Raw genomic sequence first — 7,513 nt, 5'->3', positions numbered from 1 at the left:
CCAACACCATACGACCATACTTATTGCAGCAACCTCAAGATCTCTCTTGAACATTTGGCTGACGAAAACAAGATTCTTTGTGATGTTAAGCACATGCATAACATTGCCTATTGTTTGATTCTTTCCATCCATCAATTCCATCCATCGATTGTATGGGCACATTGTAGAGTAACCTCATCTTTAGTATCATCTCTTGTGCACATAGAAGATGCATTCTTCGTAGATTTATTTCCTTGAAACATTTGCATGCGGCATCATGTGATTAGATGCACCTGAGTCAACATACCACTCTTTATCATTTGCTTGCATAGCACCATTTTACATGTTACATTGCTAGTACTTCACCTAAATGGAATGAGGTGATCATTGAATGATCTCCTTGATGGAGAAGCAAGTAATAGAAGACTGATACTCTCTTCCTAATCCATGTAAGCATGCCGCTATATTGTCATCATCATCAAATCTGACACCAATACTACCAAGCTGATCAACAATGCCTCGAATCTTCAAGACATAGCCTTAAATGCTTTTACTCTTGTGCTCCACGTCACGGGCTTCCTACTTGAGCTGCAATTTTCAAGCCTTAGTGATCATTTCAAACAACTTAGCAATAGCATCCCAAGCATCCTTTACCATTGTGTTATTCGAATGGGCCCAAGAATAGCATCGCGATTAACATGCAGTGTATAGCCTAATGTGTTTTCTTCTTCCAAGCTGATCTAATATCTGCATCCGCATCATCACCTATAGGTCTATCTTCACTACCATCTACAATATCCCACAAATCCTTGTCGATTAGAAAAATTTTAATGTGAAAATTGCGTGCCACGTAATAATGCTTTCCAACCTTTTTACCCATAATTGTTGACCAATTTAAAGAATCATGGGCCTCTTGCCATTTTGATTACACACACAATTCGGGCACCAAACTAGACAATGCTTGTGTAACTCACTGTACCAAAAGCATGTGAAACCCTGCTCTATCACAGCATAAACTATGCAAATATCTCTTCCCCAACTTTGGGCTTATGCTGTCCCCAATTTCCTGTACGTATTCCTTTAAAATCGCCTTCAGTGTGTGGGAAAATGCATTGAGCGATTGCTCTAGTTGAGCATATACTGAGCATGTGCGTTTGTCTCAACCATGGGCATATGAGTCTACAATTTATTGCATAAAATATATGCTGAAAATCAATCCAAACCTGTCACAAATTCGCTCTCTAAAAAACTTTTAAAACTGCTCTTCAAGGGCATATAAGCGCAATTCAAATCCACTACTGAATGACCTGGAAGACAATCTATCACTCACAACACATGTAGTGAATCCACATGTGCATGTGTCTTAATGACAAGGCATAAAAAAATGGAGTCCAAAGTGCCCAAATGAATGAACTTCAAAACTGCCAAAAAATCTACTCATATGCTTTTTTAAAAGATAGACAGCTTGCAACTCTTAAGATGGATATACGATTGCTTCTTGAATGGCCTGCAAGTCATTTGGAAGCTACTGTGATCAATACCTGTAAGTGAGGTCGCATAATTCAATCCTTGGGGTTGCTCTAAAACAAAATTCAACTTGCTATAAATCATGAGCAACAAATCACACCAAAGGATGATCGTTTTTGCTCACATGGGCTAAATAATCTGTTCTTGTGGTTGGATATGAGTAGCAACAGGGTCCTTTTTATTGTATATGGTCGTTCCACCTATTGCACAGGCAAGAAATGCTGCTTATCGAGTTGTAGAAGAAGGACAATCTATTCCACAAGGCTATGGGTAGTAAATACAGAAAAGGTAAGCTCTTCGAGCAACCCAGCTATGGATAGTGAATACAGAAAAGGGAAGCAACCCAGCAGCTACAGAAGGCTAAGAATATGAACTTATGGGCTCTGAGGCACCAAATGAGTATTGTTGAAGAAAGCTTCTCTGAATAATGTGGCAGTAGTTGGCCTTTTAGGAGAATGGAACACTATGTAACAGTGTCATGACTTGCTACCTTGCAAAAATATAGGGGTGAAGTAAGTATTAGCTTCTGTAATGCAGTAGAGGCTACTGTGGCCAACATGCTGCCTCCACCAATCATGTATTTACTAACTAGTGTGTGGAACTGTTTGGGTATTTCTATGAAAGAAGGCCGAGTGGCTACAGCTTCGTCATAGATACAAGCGAGACATTTACAACTAGACTTGGCACTACTATACCTCAATTGAGTATAGAGAAGAATATGAAAATCCCACTAATATCCATGCAGTACACTATGCAAACTCTCCATGTAACATATCAAAGAGAGGCATGGAAGAGTTTCCAAGTCTGCAGATTAGTTTGTTTTATAATATAAAATACCAATGCTTATATTGACGATTCTTTTGAAGCTCACTGTCAATTCTTTCTTCTAGAAGTTTTTCGACACTTAAATCGATATCCATCATTCTTGGGTAAAAAGCATTGCAAATAAGCGTTGAAAAGGGCTCCATGGTAGTAGAGCTTTGAGTTACGAGTAACTTTCCTTGATCTATGAAAACTGGCACTGCAAGATCTTGGATGATGGTAGTCCAAAAACTCAATTAACCTTTTAATCTTTGGGCTCTGAGTGCATGTATCACATATTGAGTAGAGCGGCAGCAGCGTAGTCTTCATGTAGAATGCACATTAACAAGGAAAAAGAATCAAGATCAATACTAGAGGGAGATTGCACTTTGATGAGTGGAGATTGCCTGCTGAAAAACAGCTTGTCTTCATCATATACATATAGCTGATCAAGGTAGCTCTTCATCTGAGATGGCAGCCCAAGACCTCCACAAGGCTTTCCCTGATACCATTTTAGAAATTCAACAGAGCAACGTGCATACCATGCATTGAAGAGAAGAAAGTTCGTTCAACAGCAATGAGAGATTAATGACATCCGATTCCAGGACTGTAATTTGCACAATATTGAAAACGAGGTTGTATTCCATTAGAATCAAATACATACTGCTGATTAAGGCAACTCTTCGTCTGAAAACGGTTACAATGTTTTATATCACGAGGGTTGAATCCTCCACTCCAGATACGCAAGCACATTTAATCTTACATAATTAGTTCCTAACATGACCTACGAGGGTTTAAAACATGCCTTGACATTCTTGATAGCTGTAGCCCGTGGCGTGCATCAATCAAAGCATGAGAAGTTTTGAATGCGTTTAAACCTAGAAGTTTGTAGCAGCTGCTAGAGAGTGGAATTTGGTATGTGTTCCTTGTTCAATATGCAACAGGCTCCTGGCTGCGGAGGTAGTTTTCTGGAGCTGGTTCATTCGGAGATCTGCCCTCGATGAAGTAGGAGGGAGGGGCGGGCTCAGGAATGGGCAAGGTGCCTTCTAGCATCTGCACAACCTTCCCCATGGATGGCCTGGCATTCATATCCGCTTGAATGCAGCAGAACGCCACCTTCAATACCACCTCTGCCTGCTTGTAATCCACTGCCTGCTCCCCCATCTTCGCATCCACCACCTCCTCTACCTTCCACTGGTATGCCCACGTCGGGAAGCACCACTTGCCGCAGCTCGCTTCGTTCATCGCTGATTCTGAGAACAGATAGTTGCTCCTCCCACTCACTATTTCTAGTTCTAGCATCCCGTAGCTGTACACATCTGCTTTCGATGTTATCGGAAGATTGCATACCCACTCGGGCGCCAGATACCCCCTTGTCCCCCTGATTGTCGTCATTTTCACCGGATGATCCCTGCTGTAAAGATATGCGAGCCCAAAATCAGCTACTTTTGCGCCGTAGCAGAATGTCTTGAGGCTTGATGTCGCAGTGTAGTATGCAGTCCAGGCATTCCTCGTGCAGATAAGTGATTCCTCGCGCCACACCCAAGCAAATCTGAAACCTGGTCTTCCAATCCAACGTCATCTGCTGGGAAGACTCATGGAATAAGATTCCATCGAGAGAACCGTTTTCCATATATTCGTAGACTAAAAGTCTGTGATCACCCTCAGTACAAAATCCAATCAGGCGCAGCAAGTTTACGTGATGGATCCTGCCAATGGTGGCGATCTCTGCACGGAATTGTATTTCACGATGAGAAATGCCTTCCAATCGTTTCACTGCGACGAATTTTCCATTTGAAAGTTTCCCTTTATAGACTGTACCAAATCCCCCGGCTCCTAGGATGTTCTGGAAATTTTGAGTGACAGCTTCCAGTGCCCGGTAGGAAAAGACGATAGGAGATCCGGAAACCCTGTCCATGTCTTCGTGAATCTTGATATGCCGCTGCCTGTTTGAGATTTCCCGAATCAAGAATGAAAGAACAAGAACAAGGCACAGCAGCTGTGCCCCAACGACGACGGCCAGAACGAGGAGTATGTTTTTGGTGCTCTTGACTTCGGTTTTTCCCACGGGAGGTGAAGTTGTATTCCCGTGTAAAGTTGTATTGGAGCTAGCTGGTGGCTGCCAGAGCGTTTGCAACCTCCATTCCGTTCCAGAATCTGAGTTCGGAGTGGAGAATTGTGAGGGGGTTGTACCGGATACCTTCAGAAAGGTGCGGCGAATTTGCGTTGCCTGCAGCTGGCCGTTCTGGACTTGCCTTTTGAGCCAGCAGAGGCCATCGCCTTCAAGGGACGAGACGGCAGCTAGACACTCACAATTGTCGGAGCACAATTGCTTACACTCTGTCTCCGATATAGGTTATAGTCGTTAGATGAGAAATCTGTGCTGTCAAGTTGAACGTATTTGGTGCTGTAACAAGCATCGCCGCTGAGGTTAGACTCACGACGGCATCCTGCAAACAGATTGCCGGAGTCAGAGACATTGAAACCGGATGGACAAACGCAGGTGGGTTCCGGCTGGTAGATGCAGATCCCAAAGTCGCCACACACATTGCCGACCTGCACGCATACATTCGTGAAAGCAAGCCAAACTGTGATCCACTGCGACGAACTGTTATCCGAACTGTACATTCTTAGATTGCCGTCCATGTCAAGAGTAAGCCTTCGTGAGCTCGCCGTACCGTAATCATCAGCATAATCGTAAACGCCCACGCCATTGATGTTGAATAAGACGCGTCCAATGCTCTGAAGCTCTAGGTAAGTCGATCGAGCGTCGGCTGGTGTAGGAGCAATAAGCGGCTGCAGAGGGGTTGTCGTAGTAATCAAGATGCGGCACTCCACTAGAGGCATTCGGGAAGCGGAGAGAGTACCGGCCGGATACGTAGCTATCAGAGCGACTACGGGAGACGAGCTGGGAGGAGATGCCAAAGCGTTGGGAGGGAAGAAGTGTATCGGTGGGGTGATCGAAGCTCTGCCAGACAGGGAAGCTGGAAGCGTTGAGGAGGAGGAGGTTGCCGGAGGTGGAAAGGAGGGCGTGGGTGACACCGAGGTGGGAGGTGTTGGAGGACCAAGAGAGGGAGGAGCGGTCGAAGAGGAGGAGGTCACCGGAGGGGGAGAGGGAGAGGGAGGAGAAGGGGGAGACGGGGGAGTTGGGGTTGGCGATCCAAGGGGGGTGGGAGGAGGGGGAGAAGGAGAAGGAGATGGCGAGGTAGAAGAGGGAGGAGGAGGAGGGGCGGAAGGAAAGTTGGAAACCGGCGGGGCTGGAGAGCAAGGGTGGCGATGTGGGCGTGAGGGAGGCGCCCATCTTGAGGACGTTGCTTGCTGCATGCACTTGCCTGCCGTTGATCATGCTGATTATCAGGAGCATCGCCACCAGCGCCATTCTTCTGGCTCCTCGCATGCAGCCTTCTCCTTGTCCTCCTCTCCTTTTATAGTTATAAGAGATCAACTATAAGAGATCAGATAATAATAAGGTCCCTAGCGAGTCGTGCAATGTTATAAGAGAGAACATAATAATGTCCCTAGCGAGTCGTGCAATGTGAAGTCTACCTTCAACTTTGAACTGAGGGAAGACTTCAGGTCGCTCTCACGGTGATGTGTGTCAAATTCAAGTGCCAGAGTCTAGACGCACATGGTTCAAAGCATAGTACACGCGGTTGTGCATTCAATGTGTGACAAGTTTGATCCCTCCTGCTTATGCAATATAAGTCGACTGTTAAGTTAAAAAAAAAAAAACAACAACGTATGATGTTAACATATTAATATATTATGTTATGAGAGGAGAGTGGGGGTGATCAAAAGGCATGCAGCCGGCTATTAGAACTTCGGACGGCAATCTACGTAGTATGGATTGTAAGTTATAACAGCTTCTCTGTGAATCACGATTTTGCTTGCTTTCAAGTTTCACGGATGTATAATAAGCATGCGTACTCCCAAGTTGTGTGGCTGGCGACTCTGATCTAGACTCTACAATAAGTCTGCATACCAAAACCCACTACGCAAAGTACGTTCAACTTTACAGCAAAACACGGCACCTTAGCGATAAAGCCATGCGACGTGGACGGAATGCCAATATAGATTTTTGGCCCTGCAAGTGTCTTAGGGAAGGTTTGGTTTTTCGGGTTTGGGTTGGGATAATAGTGGGTTCATGTGTTGTTGGTCAAGTTGAGTAGGTTAGTGGGACTAGGTTAGTTAATTTCGGGGTTAGTTTGTGGTTAGTGATGCAGTTGGAACTTAGTGTTAGGTTAGTTATAGGTTTCGTTAGTATAGGTAGTGTTAGTTTAGGGTTTTCTTTCATGAATAGGTAGTGTTAGTTTAGGGTTGCCACTCTACTGCGTTTCTTCTTCCTCCTCATATTCTTTTGTGCTCCTGCTGCTCGCAAAGATATTCGTGGAGCACATGGACCCTCCGTCCTGCCGGTTGTGCTATTTTGTGTTAAATTGTGTAAAGGTATTCCTGGAGCACTTGGTTTCGCAGGAGAAGGATCTCAATGGTGTAGACGTTGTCCTGTTCGTCCGCTTGCGCGGGCTGCCCTATGGAACTGGTCATGCAACGCGTTGTTGTTGCATGAGGGTTACCAAGGGTATATCAAAAGGGCCTTCCAGTGTTGCATGGGTGTGGAGACGGTTGTAGAAGAGTGTAGTCGATTGTTGTTACACAACAAGACAAAGCACCCATAGACGCACGCACAGACGCGTTTCATGAACTAAATAAAAAACTTACGGGCGCGTCTATTTGCGCGTCAGGAGACCCGCGTCTATTAGCGCGTCTATATATCAGACTTACGTGCGTATAGACGCGCTTATACACGCTTAAATAGACGCGCAAATACACACATTGATAGACGCACGTATAGACGCATATCGAACAGACAGACGCGAATATAAACACGCTGATAGACGCACCTTTTTTTTTTTTTTTAATTTTACAGAATACTGTGTATGTTGTGTATGCTATATAGTTACAAGAATCCCATATCCACATTCTGTAATTCAATTCTTACAGCCAACCTCATTTTAATTACAATTCCAAATAAAATATTACAACTCCAAAACGCAATAAAATTGAAAGCTCAAAAAGTGCTTGTATATACATATAGCACGAAGCTAAGCCACGTCATGTGGCTCCAAGTACAAAAAATAAGGAAGCTAAGCCATGTCATGTGGCTTCAAGTACAAAAAATAAGAGGAGTCTATATACAAGAGGCACG

General features: G+C 44.4%; 1 pseudogene; it reads right to left on the bottom strand.

The window, feature by feature from the left end:
- Positions 1–3,237: 3,237 nt before the first annotated feature.
- LOC147899679 (G-type lectin S-receptor-like serine/threonine-protein kinase At1g34300) lies at positions 3,238–5,686 on the bottom strand (annotated as a pseudogene).
- Positions 5,687–7,513: the final 1,827 nt, after the last annotated feature.

This window comes from Dipteris shenzhenensis, chromosome 8, assembly GCF_047967505.1.
Source record: "Dipteris shenzhenensis isolate YYH24624 ecotype China chromosome 8, Dip_SZ_1.0, whole genome shotgun sequence".
In the NCBI taxonomy this organism is placed as follows: domain Eukaryota; kingdom Viridiplantae; phylum Streptophyta; class Polypodiopsida; order Gleicheniales; family Dipteridaceae; genus Dipteris; species Dipteris shenzhenensis.
This window is presented reverse-complemented; position numbering and strand designations above follow the sequence as displayed.